General features: G+C 42.3%; 1 protein-coding gene across 13 annotated transcripts in view; it reads right to left on the reverse strand.

Annotated features, from left to right (window-relative positions):
* The window catches only part of ATXN1 (ataxin 1), a 384,333-nt gene that overhangs the window by 143,690 nt on the left and 226,206 nt on the right, over positions 1-14,437 (reverse strand). For 12 of the 13 annotated variants that reach the window (XM_070585090.1, XM_070585092.1, XM_070585089.1 and 9 more), the window contains one exon: positions 4,422-4,550. The gene's annotated coding sequence lies outside the window, so the exon portion shown is untranslated. Of the gene's footprint in view, positions 1-4,421; positions 4,551-7,082; positions 7,229-14,437 lie in introns of those variants that run through there. The other variant, XM_070585102.1, reaches the window with a different exon arrangement.

A 14,437-nucleotide genomic window follows, 5' to 3' on the forward strand; every position in this document is an offset into this window, starting at 1 on the left:
ATTTTAGTCTTTCCATTTCTTCCCAGGAATAATGTAACTTCTCCACACTCAGAGCAGGTATTCTGACAAGGGGGTTGATAAACACACAAGAATCAAGACACTTTTATTCCTGCTATCCTCAAAAGCAATGGAGGACGGTCCTCCTTAAGAAAGCTTTTGAGAACTTCCCCTTATCACCACAGAGACATTCGACAGACTTCATTTCTACCAGCATGTTATTTCTTTATTTTCCAAATTGTGTGTCATCCAAAAGCAAAGAAAATGAAAATGACGCCATTCAGTACATGGGGAGTTTCCAGGTAGATTCAGCACCTCAACCCGGCTCCCACTTTGGGAACAAATGGATACATAAATGGTGATAAAGTGATGTGATTGTAGGAGGCAAAACCACCACTGTGCACAGAACGCCAGGGCAGACCGCTCACAAACAACTGATAAAGCAAACCACTCAATGGAAAAGGGGAGGAAATATACACAGGGCACATTTTTGTTTTTTCAAGTATCAGAAAATCCCCAAACTCTATTGATAGTTCTATAAAGTTTTTTTTTTTTCAATTGTTTCCTTTCCCACATTTACTTACACACATCACAGACATTTAGCATCTACTTCTAAGGGAAAGAAAGCAGGCTAGTCTCTCCGTGCCACCACTTACCCTACCAAACTACTATCAGGTTCAAGCAATTCTCATCAGAACCCTGTTTACGCTCCTTTTTCTAACGGCTTAGGCCCACACAGGAGAAACCCCAGCATGTGCTGACTCTCTCCTCACATTCACTAACAGGTATTTACTGAGTGTCCACTATGGGCCAAGTGGCATTTTAGATGTTGTGGATTCAGCAGGGAATAATAAGAAAAAGAATAAGAATGGTAATAATAAAATAATAGCCACGCTTTCATGGGGCTTCCAGTCTAGTTGAAGAGATGGACGACTAACAAATAAATATACAACATGGAAGGTGATTAAAAAAAATAAAGTAGGCTAGAGGCTAGAGAGGGATGGGGTGGGTGCTATTTTATGTAGGTCAGGGGAGGCTGCTTTGAAAAGGTAACTTGAGAAATCCTGCGTAAGGACACAGAGAAGCTTAAGAGAGAATTATGGATCATGGCCTCCCTGCTTAGGGACTAAGCAATACTTGAGTACGGCGGTGGGCAGTTTCTAAAAAGTTAATTTTAAAATTGGCTCATGTTTAATTTTCAAAAAGACCAGTGAGTGTGGATCCTAAATTTGAATCACTAAAACTGCATTCTCAGGAGGCCCTCAAATGAACATCTTTTGAATTGTCACGTGGTACCCGAGAGGGTTCCTGCAGAAAGGGTATCACAATGGTGACATACTAATTTTTTTTTTCCTAACCATAAGACTGCACTCAACATTTTAAAAGCAGTTGTAAATTGAAGTTGTGCCAGATCATTGACTTTTAGAAGCCAAACAGGGTAAAATGAAGGTCCAGTCCGCCTCATCCAAGGCTGATCCTTTACGCAGGGTTAGACACTTACAGCTGGGAGACCCACCAGTGGTCATTTAACTCAACTTTCTCATGTTAGTCATCATAAAACAGGCCCCCAGGGCTTTGGGGGGCCCGAGGTCATAGAGTCAAGTGCACCATGATGCAGGCTCCTGACTCTTGAGCCAGATTTTCATCGCCATTCCTTTCTTGTGCAAGATGCTACATCCTAGATCCAGTCTGAGAGACTTTCAGGGGCAAACTGCATCCGCTAGAAAGATGGGAGCAGATGTGAGAGGCGGTAAATGGGGACAACAAGAGGAACGCTGCAGAGGTAACGAATTTGGGGTGCAGTCTGCGAGGACAGCTGAGGACAGGAACCACTAATCCAATGGCTGCTACGATTATGACTCAAATGCTCATACACCCACCATCATACCCCACCTATGTGCAAGCGTACATTCTTTGAAAATCTCCTCCCTTCACTATTATAATGGTACAGGCCTCTGGGTACCCAGGACACCAAAGTAAGAGGAAAATATGAACTCAATGTTGTAAAAATGCTCCAAGATTATAAAAGGTAACCAACTACTAAGATGACTAATTTCAAACTTTGTTAAGATAACTGGGAACCCCCCTCCACTCCCAAGTAAATGCAATTTGGAAGAGAAAGTCCTTGGTGCTAAAGGAGGTCGCGAGAATTTAGTATTTTCTTCCTCTCTCTCAACCCACTCCATTTACTGAAGGATTTTAAAATTACTTTAAGTTGGCCATGTGGCATCTTAAAGTTTACGCTTCGGAACTTCTTTGAAAACCTCACTCAAGGTTTGAGGTTTGGCAGGGTATCATGTGAGCGGTTCAAAGCAATGGTTTAAAAGAAAACACCAGCAGATTTGAAACAAAAGCTATCTTGATTATAGTAACGGCACTGCTCTCAAATGGAACCTGAAACCTAAAGCGCTTTTCCATAACATACTTGTTTCCCAGGATAAAAACGCTTTAAAAACCGTCACCAGAAGCGCATTCTAACAGCCACCTGATTGGGAAAATAATTTTGTAGTAAAAACACCCTGCTCCTGGAGCACCCAAATCTAACAGGACGTAAAGTTGTTCCTTAATATTGCTAGAAATTTTTATAAGGAGATACTTTTTAGTAAGTATTAAAGTGCCTTATAAGATGCTCTGCCCCTCACAGGGACTCCAAACCAAGATGTCATTGAGCAATAAACAGGTGGCACAGAGCAATATATAGACTTAGAAAGTAACACTTCTTGAGGGTTAGTGACTTGCCCAAGGTTGCAAACTTACTTGACCTTGACCATAGGGCCAGGAATAGAATTCAGGTCGACTAATTCCAGGAGCTGTGTACTTTCCACTATCACCAATGTCATCACACATACAAAAGGGAACCACATTAAAACACCAGTGTCTCCCATCATCCATTTACTATGAGGCACTGGGAGATTTTGGATTTAATAAGCTTATTTTAATATTACTGATTATTTAACCCTGAGGAGGTATGAATAAACATGCATATTTTAATACAAATTTTTAGAAAACCATGAAATAAAAAAAATTCAGGGGGGCCGGCCCCATGGCCGAGTGGTTAAGTTCACACACTCTGCTTCAGCAGCCCAGGGTTCACCGGTTTGGATCCCGAGTGTGGACCTACACTCTGCTCATCAAGCCATGCTGTGGTGACATCCCACATAGAAGAACTGGAACGGCCTGCAACTAGAATATCCAACTATATACTTGTGCTTTGGGGAGAGGAGAAAAAAAAAAAAGGAGGAAGATTGGCAAGAGATATTAGCTCAGGGCCAATCTTCCTCACCAAAAAAAGCACACCTTAAAAAAAAAGTCTCTTCTCCTTCCCTCAAATTCTGCCTCCTCCCTTTAAAAAAAATTCAGTGGAAATTTTTCTTTTCAGTGTTAATTCTTCCTGATACATGCCCTCATATTAGCAGCATCTTGCTTTTTCAAAATCTTTTATGCAACTGCAAAAAAGCAGGCAAGAAACGCCTAGAAAGCTTAATACATAGTTTTATGCATATATATACATATACACACAAATATACACACAAAAATATTAATATATATTAAGTATGCATACATGCATATAGAAAAACCCCTAGTCTAAGTTGGCTTTTCATTTTCTAAACTTTGAAGATAACACATTCATAGGCCATCCTGGGTTTCCTGTAGCTGTGTTCTTTCCTGGTCAAAACTCTTGCACACTTTTCTTGTAACACAGTCTAGCAAAGAGGTCAAATCTCCAGACAGCAGCAGAGCTGGTCAAAGCTCTAAGTTTCGTGGCGGGTCAGCTCCTTGAAGCCCACAGTGTGCCGTCTCTTCAATTACTTGATACTAAACCCCTCATGAAAGGTGACCAGCAGCTGACACACAGGAACTACTTTACCAATCCCAAAATCCCAACCCCAGAACCTGACGAAAACCAGTACACCAGCCAATTTTGAATACGAGAAGCACCCAAAACAACTGTACTTGCATACCTCAGATTTTTGAAAGCAAGAAAAAAAATTCATTCCAATCATAAACTTCACATAAATAAACATAATCGCTGGGTGCAAGTCCTGGTTGCTAACCTTTAGCCTGGAGAACCTTACCCCCTAGCCACCGACCTCAAAGAACGGCGAAAGCCCAAGTTAAAGAGGTTACTCCACACTTGATACCGTTTGACTGTACCAGGGGAAAGCCCGTTCCTACAATGAAAGAATCATTGTATTCCACTCTTTTATTCCAGAAGTAGATAATGAGCAGCGCCCCACAGAAGCCGAGAGAAAGGAAAGTTCATGGCAAATAAAAACAGAATCTCTCCCCTAAAAAAAGAAATTAATTGGATGATCACCTAGAGCTAATGCTAACACCCCTTCATCACCCTGGCTCAGTTACATCCAGTGATTCACAAACCCTCGCAAGGCAAGCCACTGCAGATGCTGCTCTTGTTAACTTACAACATTCACTGTGCACTGCTCACAGGTAGCCCCAGCCTATCCTTCACCACGGAGACTTCTCACAAGTAGCTGGCGTGCTCCTGGGCTCAGGCGTGTTCTTTCTTCCCTTCACAGAGACGTGAGAAATCCCTAGCATGGGAACAGAACAGAGGAAAAAGAAAAAGGTAAATGCATTGTCAAATCATTCGTTGGTTCAACAAATGAAATCTCGCGATCAATGAGACTAAATGATAATTCACCGAAAACCACTTTCCAGTACACTTTCCTTAAAAAAAAAAATTTCAACATTTTTGCTCTGGCCCCAGGAAACACATCACGGCACGGCCAGCCTTTTTCCCTGCCCTGCCCATCCCATCCCATCAAGTTGAAGCCAATTCTGGGAGACTCAGATGCAATCCCAGGTGAGATGCAAACTTGCACCACAGTCTCAAAGTAAGTCACTTGATTTGAGTCTCTGCAAAAAGGAGGGAGCTAGGACTCTCACCTGTTGCCATTTTCACACTTCACTGGGTTCTTGGGAAGATCAGTAAGATCACTCTCGCAAAGCACTCACAGTTTGCGAGAAGAAAGACACTATGTAAACGCAATGCATGAGTAGTGGTCATGAGCCTGTTACTCAACTCTGAGCCAGAATATAAAAGCCAGCTTTGGCGAGGCACCAACAGTCAACCATCCCTGGGGCACCCAAACATCCACAGATCTGCATGGGCCACTGTGCTAACACTCCCCTTCCACTGAAGGGTCAAGGGAGGCAGAGTACCGGAAAGGAAGTGTCTGGCATCTCAGGGAGAAAGAAAGCGAAGGCCTGGAGCAGGAATCAAAGAGAAAAGGGGACAGAAAGGTGGGTGAGAGAGGCCTGTGCGGGCGCGTCTTATTCGGTCCATGCCACACGGCTCCCTCAAACGGCCAGGCTGCAGCGTATGGTGCACTGGATGTTTTCGGAGCTGTGAAATTTTCCACTTGTCTGTCTGCCATTTCCGCCCACCGAGGATAACACTTACACACAGAAATGGCACACCAGCGCCCTGCTGGGGAAGGACTGGATAATTTTTGTTTGTTTGTTTGTTGCTTTTAAAGAAAAGACCTATTCATGTCCTGGATCGTTAATATTTTCCACACGTGAATTTCTTGATTTTTTTTCCCTCCTTCAAGAGAGAGCCAGGACCAGCTTTTCCTGGGTCAATATTAACAAGTGATTTTGACTGGTGTATTCTTGAGGGGCGTGCTTGAGCTATAGGAACTTAATGAGTGGCTTTGGGGAACACGAGAAATAGAATTTAAGTGCAATGCTAGAATCCTGTTTGCTTCCCAAGTAACTCATCCACGAGGCTGGTCATATTTTCCTTTCCAAGTTATAAGCACACAATGAAGAAAGGTGGAGTTGCAGGATTCACCCTGTGGGTGTAATAATATTCTCGAGGGAAAAAAGGGGTCCTTTATCTCAAAGGAGGCAAGAATGAACAATATCAAATCTTAGATTTGGAATTAGGGAAACACTGACAAGTACACCTCAAAATAAAGAACTCAAAAAAATGGAGAGAAATAAATTAGGACAGAAGGGAGAAAGGAAGTGTCTGCTACTAATATAATTAACTATGGCTTTAATAGTAAATACAGTTTACCAAGTGCTTCCTTATTAATTCATTCATTCACTCAAAGAATTTTTACTTGGTGCGCACTATAACCACCGGGTTCTCGGTTTATGACAGTGCACAAAACTGCCAAGGACCACGCCTTTAAGGAGTTCATTGAAGAACTGGAGAATACGATTTTTACTATATGTATAAAATTTGAAAATTGGATAGGCATTACGAAGGAAAAAGTAACATTATGATTTGCAATCACAAGGGAGGGTCCTCTTTTAGAAGGAGGGGCTTAGGAAGGCTTATCTTACAAAAGTAACATTTTAGCAGGGAAGTAAAAGTTGAGCAGAAGTTAGCCAGCCCCTGAGGTTCCAGGTAGAGGAAACAGCCTGTGCATTATGTCACCTGACCCAGAGATGTACAACTAATTTCCGTTATCTCATCTTTTTCCCTGGCCATTGCCATAGGGTCTCCTTGATCAAGAGAGGAGCAACAGACTTTCTGTTAACTAGACTTATTACGATCATTTCACAATATATACATATATCGAATCATTATGTTGTACACCTGAAACTAATATAATGCTATATGTCAACTATATCTCAATTAGAAAAAAGAAATGAGCAACAGAACTGTTCCTAATACCTTGAAATAGAGATGATTTTATTGTCTGACTTCTGGGCCATCAGAGCACCAAACACTAGTAATTTCTGCTAGAGGAACGCACTTTAGCGCAGGTATTACACTTGATGTGACAAGAAAGGAAGTCTCTGGCTTCCTAATGCATCTCAAGTCACCTCAGCATCACAGTGAAACAAAAGGAAGCTCTCTGTTAACATCTGTGTGCCACAGCTGGGTTAAAAAAAAACCCTCCCCCAAAGGGCTAAAAACAGATCACGTTATACGTAAACTTCAGAAAAAAATCTTCTTAGTACCTTAAATTCGCTGGCTTCCTCTTGACTACTAGGGTATTTTTATAATTTGTCTCCTGGACTTAAACGGCATTTCTGCCCCCCTTCAACAGTGTCCTGGGTGCCTTCTCTCCTGGTTCTTGGTTTGGTTTTATCTGTTTACTTACCCAGGTGAGCAGCATGATGCCAAGAAATAAAAAGCAATGGAGATGTTGTGTTCATCTGAAGTGTTTTCTTGTTCTCTATCATTCCAGAACTGGTACAAGTTAATCCTTCCACTAAGGAAAATCAGTAATTTGCTTTTTTTTCATCCTACAAAACGAAGGCATCCTCAGACAGGCTCATTCATGTTCTCCCCGTGAATGCAGTTGAGTTTGAAAGTCTTGTTTGCAATGAATAAGCCAAACTCCTATTTGAGTCTCTTTCCATTTCAGACATCCAGGATAAAATGTAATTTCTCCTACCAGTTTCTCATATAACCAAAAATATTAATAATACTCCAAGTTCAAAGTCTTGAAATACAAACCCTCGCTTTGACTTAGGAGTTTTGACAAACTAACGAAACTCGGAAAGAAAAGAGAGCCAAAAAAAAAAAAAAAAGGACTTCTTGCAGCCAAGTTGCCCAACACCCCACCATCAGACCTGGGAAATTATGCCAGGCTGACAGTTTCATCCTCCGTCCAGTGAAGGAAATGACACGATGCCAATTTCTCCTTCCCGAGTGCCCACAGCACTTACAGTCTCTTCCACACATTTTGACCCACGGTCCTTTTCAATTCAGCACTCTGCTAGACGGCCTTTTTATACTCCACTGGATTTATTTTAAGTCTTGAAGGCTCAAAAACTTTATAAGCTCCTGCATGAAAGAAACCTTGCCATGCCCTTCTTTTGCAACCTCCTAATAGCGTTCTAGTAGAAGAGCTTGAATTTAAATTAAATGATCCATATCCAAAACCAGTTCTACGACTTAACCCTTACTCCCAAGGACTCACTACTCTACCGCTATAATTTAAGCCTGCCTCACTGTTCTCTGTCCTCCTGGGACTTGCAGCTCCACTAACGCCTATCATCCAAATGAAAGCCTTGCATGAACTTGAGAACAATTAAGTTAGAACTTAGCCTCCCCTCTTCTGTTCTTTCAATCCATTACATTCTTAGTCATTAGTGGCTTTTGAACAGCTGCCATCCCCTTTCAAGATTTACAATTCTCCCCACCCTGTCACTTGGAGCCTATGTCCTTGATTCTCTCAGCTTTTCAAAGCCATTATTAAGGAAAGCCTCCTGGTATGTGGAGGGGAGATGTGGATGCTCTAAGGCAGTGCCTTTCCAAACTTGAACCAGCATTAGAAAAACCTAGAGGTCTTGTTTAACCACAGACAGCTGGGTCCCGCTCCTAGAATTTCTGATTCAGCAGGTCTGGCTGGGGCCGGAGAACTTGCATTTCCAACAAGTTCCCAGGTGATGCTGATGCTGCTGGTCCACGGACCGGACTTTGAGAACCACTGCTCTTTCTGTCAATTACACAGCCAGACCAAAGCTAAGAATCTTTTCAGTATATTTAATCACTATGAGATGGCTACGCTTTAAAGAATGATACTTTTCCATCCCAAAGAGGTGACAAATGACCAAAAACCCAAAAGAGCCCACACACTTTAGAATCTGGGAAAACTTTCTGTGGTTCTTAGTCTTGGGCTGTTAGTCTGCTCCCCTCCTACTGGCTGCAGGTCCTGTTAGTGTCAATTCTGCCCTCTATCTCTCCTGCAATCTTTTTCCTCTCTTCTAGAAACTTCTTCTCAGCCTACAAACACACTCAGACACTGCTATCCATGAAAGACCTTCCCCATACCCTGATACATTTCCAAATGGCTACCACCTCTCTCTTGTGCACCAACAAACATGGTAAAGTGTGGTATAAATTCAAAGCCAGGATTTCACCAGGTACATCTTAAACCCTGACAGTTTGATTTCCACCACGCTTTTTTTCAGTAAACTTCCTTCTCTTTCAAAGGTCATGAATGGCTTCCTGCCTGCTAAATGCAGTGGCTTTTTCCTGATTTCTCTTATAACATTTGATACAGTTCACCAATGGTTCCTTCAATTTTCTTTTACTTTTATTTAGTGGACTAGAATTTTTGCAAAACAGCATCTTTCTGGAATGACCTCTCCTCCATTTTCTTTGTGATTTGGGCAGAATGACCTTATGCCTTGGGTCCAGAGATGGGCATCTGACCCATGTCTGGAGATCAGAATACATATCCCTCTCGCCATGATGACTGGCTTTAGGGATAGGCAAGTGACCAAAGCCACACCAATCAAAGGCCTCTCTCAGACTGGCTGGGACTCAGAGGAATGAGGTGCCGCCTCCCAGTGAGACCGTGGGGGCATGGTCTACTAAGAGCTGCTTTTACCACCTTGTGAGGAAAGCTCGCTTCAGAAGGAAGCTCTGCCAGCAGGGAGCAAAGCTGAAAGATAAAGTCTGAGTCCTGACGACAGTGAGGCCCCTTGGATCCAGCCATGTCAAAAGTTAGATTTGTCCCTGGATTTTTTAGTCATGCTGTAATAGACAAAATTCTCAGGTAGCCCCCAAGATTGCCCTGACCCCTTGTGCGCACACACACCTTCTCCTAGTTATTCAATCAAACACTAATCTGGGCGATCCTGCTGTGAAGGGATTTTTGCAGATAAAATTAAGGTCCCAAATCAACTGACCTTAAAATATAACGATGATCTTTGGTGGGCCTGACCTAATCAGGTGAGCCCTTCAAAGGGACAGGCTCTTCCAGGAATGAGATTCAAAGCACGAGAGGACATACGAGGGGAGGGGGACCACCACGTGGCAAGGAACTGGAGATGGACACCAGGAGCTGAGAGTGGCACCCAGCCCACCACCAGCAACAGAACAGAGGCCTCTACCCTACAACCACAAGGAAATAAATTCTGCCAATAACCATGTGAGCTTGGAAGAAGACTGCAAGCCCCAGAGGACAGTGCAGTCCAGCTGACACCTTGATTTCAGCCTTAGGAAACCCTGAGTGGAGAATCCAGCTGAGCCGTGGCAAGACGTCTTACCTGCAGAAATTATGGAATAATACAGGTGTGGTGCTAAGCCACTCAGTTTATGGTAATCTGTTATCCAGTAATAGAAAACTAATATATACGTGATACAATAAATTCCAGGGTTTCTTTTGCTTAAATCACTTTGAGTTGTATTTGTCTCTCTCACCAAAAACATCCTAATACTCCTGGTTTCTCTGAGATGGAACTATTCTGGGGTTCCTTACATCACTCTGACTGCTGTTCCTCTTTCTCAGCTTTCGTTCCTTCCAACCCCAGGGGATGTATTCCCCAAGGTTCCATGCTCAGCTCTCTTCTCTTTCCAGAATAAGTTCCTTTTATTGCATCTAGTTCTTCAATCTGTATCCTGGGCCCTGGCATCTCCCCCAACAAGCTGCTGGATATATGCAGTATAAATAAATTGAGTCTGTTTCAAAACTTTCCCTCTTTTTTCCCCCAAACCAGTCCTCCACTTTTATTTCTGATTCACGCTAATGGCATCATTGTCTCCTCTTTCTCCCACAGTCCATCAGTTGTCAAGTCCTATCAAGCCTGCGCTCTATTCCCACACCACCTTGCTAGTTCAGACTCTATTCCTCTCACAGCAGCCTAATTGGTCTTCTTCCTTCAATATTCTCCCTGCAAACCATTTGAGTCATCCCTGTTGGATCAAACTTCCTAAAGTAGATTATATAATACAACTTGTCCATGCCATATCTTCACGGGTTCCTACGGCTTGCTGAAAATCTTCTCAAATCTGATGTTTAAGACCTTCACAATCTGGCCCCAACATGTTTTTCCAACTTTGCTTCCTACTTCTCCCCTCAGGCATGTTCTACCAGCCCCACTGAGATCCTCTCTCCATCTCTGAGAGCCCAGGTTTCTACTTCACAGGTCAAAAGCCAAGCTACACCTACCGAGACCTGCTCAAATCCTACTTTTTCCATCACTCTTTCCTTCATCCTCCTATGCTACAACTTTCTCAATCACAAGTACTTTTTTTTTTTCTCTTTGGATATGAACTCTACATCTTTTTACTTCCTTTCCTTAGAATGCTAATCATTTTATTCCTTATCCCAAAAAAGACACCATTTCCCCAGGCAGACTCCTGTAAACTCTGTGAAGACAGGGTTTGTGTCTGTCTGCTTTTTGTAAGCCTCGTAGTGCTTCTGCAAATGGTAACCCATTGATAAAGACTTATGGATTAAGTGATTGAGAATGTGGTGTTTTACTTTTTCCTCTGACATGTCCTCAAGTCTCTTGACTCTGTGGTTTTCAAATAAGAGAGCTCCTTTTCTGGTGACTTGGAGAAAAATCATTACATAAGCCAATATGGAAACTGCTCAGTCAACTGATGAAACGTTCTGCAAGAGCCTCTTTTTCTGATTCACAACTGAAGCTGACTCTTTGTATTTTCCTTCTGAGGAAGAAACAGAAGCAGCCGGGGCTGCTGGCAGTTGCAGAGGTACGAGTGCTTCCTCTGGATGAGCATGCTCAGCCCAGCAAGGTCCAAGGCCTCTGCCTGCACCCTGCCCACAAAGGAGCACACATGTCAGTCACAGAGGGCTGACGGCTCCCCTTCTCCAGGAAAGGCAACGTCACTGTAGAACTTTCCTGAGAGTATAGGCGTCGAGGTGGATTTCAAGAAGAGCTGGAGGAAAGTCAAGGGTGGAACAAAGCCCAAACTGAAGGTATTCTGAAGAATATGATTTATTCATCACATCACGTGATCCCTACTCCATCAACATTTGATGATTTGTGTGGTTAACCACTGTAAAATCTTTTTCCAAACTGACCATCCTTGGGTATGTAGCATGCACCTGGGACATTTTCTACTGATATTAACCGGTTTGTGTTCAGGTAATAAAAATTAAAATTAGTATCTACCTAAGGAACACATAATCAGAGAGATAAATATGCTGGAAAAAATCCTATGATCAAACTTCTTTTAATTATAATTCATGTTGATGCATGCTACTGTTTCCTATTATTAGCACAGCTTATCTCATAAAGGTAAGCTTTATCCACACACATACAGACTCAGCAGGTGTCTCTATCTGTATGCAGGTCCCATCTCCTTACTGGTATAAAGCAAAGTTTGCTAAGAAATATAATTATTCATCCAGAGAAACGTATGTCTGCGTATCAGGAATAAAATGACAATATAAATGAGAAATACCTAATCTGCATTGAAAAGCCAGAAAATGACGTCTCTAGGAAATTACGATTTTACAGACCAAGATGACATGCGCTCCTTCTTGACAATTTCTTCCTCGCCTTGTTTGTTTGACACTGCTCCTGAGGGGGTTGCTGAAGCCCAACAGGAAGCATTATGGTCCAGGAGACAGAGGAATGGGGATCAAGGAGCGCAGAGACCACACTGCAGCTGCACATCCCCTGGGTTACATGTCCCTTTCATGAGTCATCACACATCCCCTCCCTGGAGGAGAGTCCTATTCATGCCTGCAGAATGCTTGGGAAAAACCGGGAAGGTGAGGGCAGAGTCTGCGCTTCATGCGTTGATCATTTATAAAGCATTTATAAATCATGGGCTGTTATGGTCCATGAGCAGCCATTATGAGGGGTCCCCTCACTTTAAGTTTCTTTCCTTTTCTGCTCTATTTGCTCCTTTTTATATCAAAATTAATAAAAGTCCTAAGAAAGAAATTTACATCTTTTCCTCTCCTTCTCTTTTGGCCATAAAAATAGGAGTTATATGATAGTATCCTCAAGTATTTTATTGACCTAATTTCACAAGGTACCAAGTAGTGAGTCAAGGTAAAATGACAAGCTAGAACCCACACACACCACCCTCCCCATCCTTTTCGACAGATACAAGTAACAGAACTTTGGAAGCCGATCAAAGCCACAACTTTGTTTTCATTCTATGAAACACTACCATGTAAAAGCCTGGCTAAAACCAGGACCTCCAATCATGCTTTAAAAGTTCTAGTATCCTTACATGATTAAAGGCCATTCAAAGACTTTTTAAAAACAGAATTATTTTCCAAAACTCAAAATCAGTAAAAGTTTTAACTACCCAACTCTTGCATAATGTTTGGATTAACAGGACTTTCCATAATTATATTAAATCAACCTCATTTGTCTCCTTTTTGTCTGTTTTATTAATTTAAAAGCCAACAGATAGAATGGCCCTATTTTAACCTCTTTTCTCATACCATTCCAGGTAGTGCCTCCTTGTTTAAACATTACAACTTTCTGGTGCAATCAGAAGAAAAGTACTGCAAGACAAAGGCACTATTGAAAAGCTCTCTCCTCTTGGAGGAGGCCTTAATGAAACTATTCTAGCTTAAAACTGAGATTTCAACGGTCTCAGCTGTGAATACCGAATAACAGAAATGCCACTTGGCATTAAGTCTCCGGATTACCTGCTGAAAGACCAAAGGCAGGAATACTTTGATGTGGGTTACTTGGTGCTGAGGAAATACCAAGGAATACAATTACGCTTTTCCTATAAATCTGGAGTTGAAGATTTGATACCATATTTGGAGCAAAGATCCACCGTGTTGAGGGCAGTGGGAGTACTATGAGCCAATTACAAGTCATAGTCGACAAGGATATACCTCCTATTCCACTTGCTACAATGTCTTAAGCTCAAATAAAGGGCAATATCAACCCTATTTTCTGAGCAAAAGACCGCAGTAAGATAAAGCCACAGTTTGCCTTCAGAGTCCTAACTCAATTAAAATACCTGATGAGGGGCTGGCCCCTTGCCCGAGTGGTTAAGTTCGTGAGCTCAAGTCAGCAGCCCAGGGTTTCACAGGTTTGGATCCTGGGCGTGGACATGGCACCGCTCATCAGGCCATGCTGAGGCGGCGTCCCACGCAGCACACCCAGAGGCACTCACAACTAGAATATACAACTATATACTGGGGGGCTTTGGGGAGAAGAAGAAGAAGAAGAAAAGATTGGCAACAGTTGTTAGCTCAGGTGCCAAACTTTAAAAAAAATATCTGATGATCACGTTTCATTAAAAATCCCAAGGAATTTCTTCACATGATGAGCATTCTAAAAGTTTCCTACATCTCTGTAAAAACGAATATTTAAAGCTCTTCAGAATGAGCAACATCTGTTTGTCACAGGGCTCTAGAACACACATTCTTAGGGAACAGCATCCCATTTTTATTAGAAGAAAGAACAGCAGGTTGTCTCCCCTCCCCCTTCACCTTATAGGTTTCAGGTTGATCCTAAGATCACGGCTCAGGGGACGCTTGCGCGTACAACTCCTAACAAATCAAAGGGAGAGAAAATCTCTCCCTCCTTAATTGTTTTGTCGAGTAAGTTCTCAAAAAGTTCAATTTTGTTACCTTTTTCAGGCAAAATAAGAGGGCTTTTACAAAAATTCTATTGCTAAAACAATGGAATTCTCCTGCGAATGACTTCGTTATGGAAATGAAGTGACAGCCTCTTTTATCTAGCCAGGCAGAAAGTCTGCATTTATAAAAGG

This window comes from Equus przewalskii, chromosome 19, assembly GCF_037783145.1.
Source record: "Equus przewalskii isolate Varuska chromosome 19, EquPr2, whole genome shotgun sequence".
Lineage (NCBI taxonomy): Eukaryota > Metazoa > Chordata > Mammalia > Perissodactyla > Equidae > Equus > Equus przewalskii.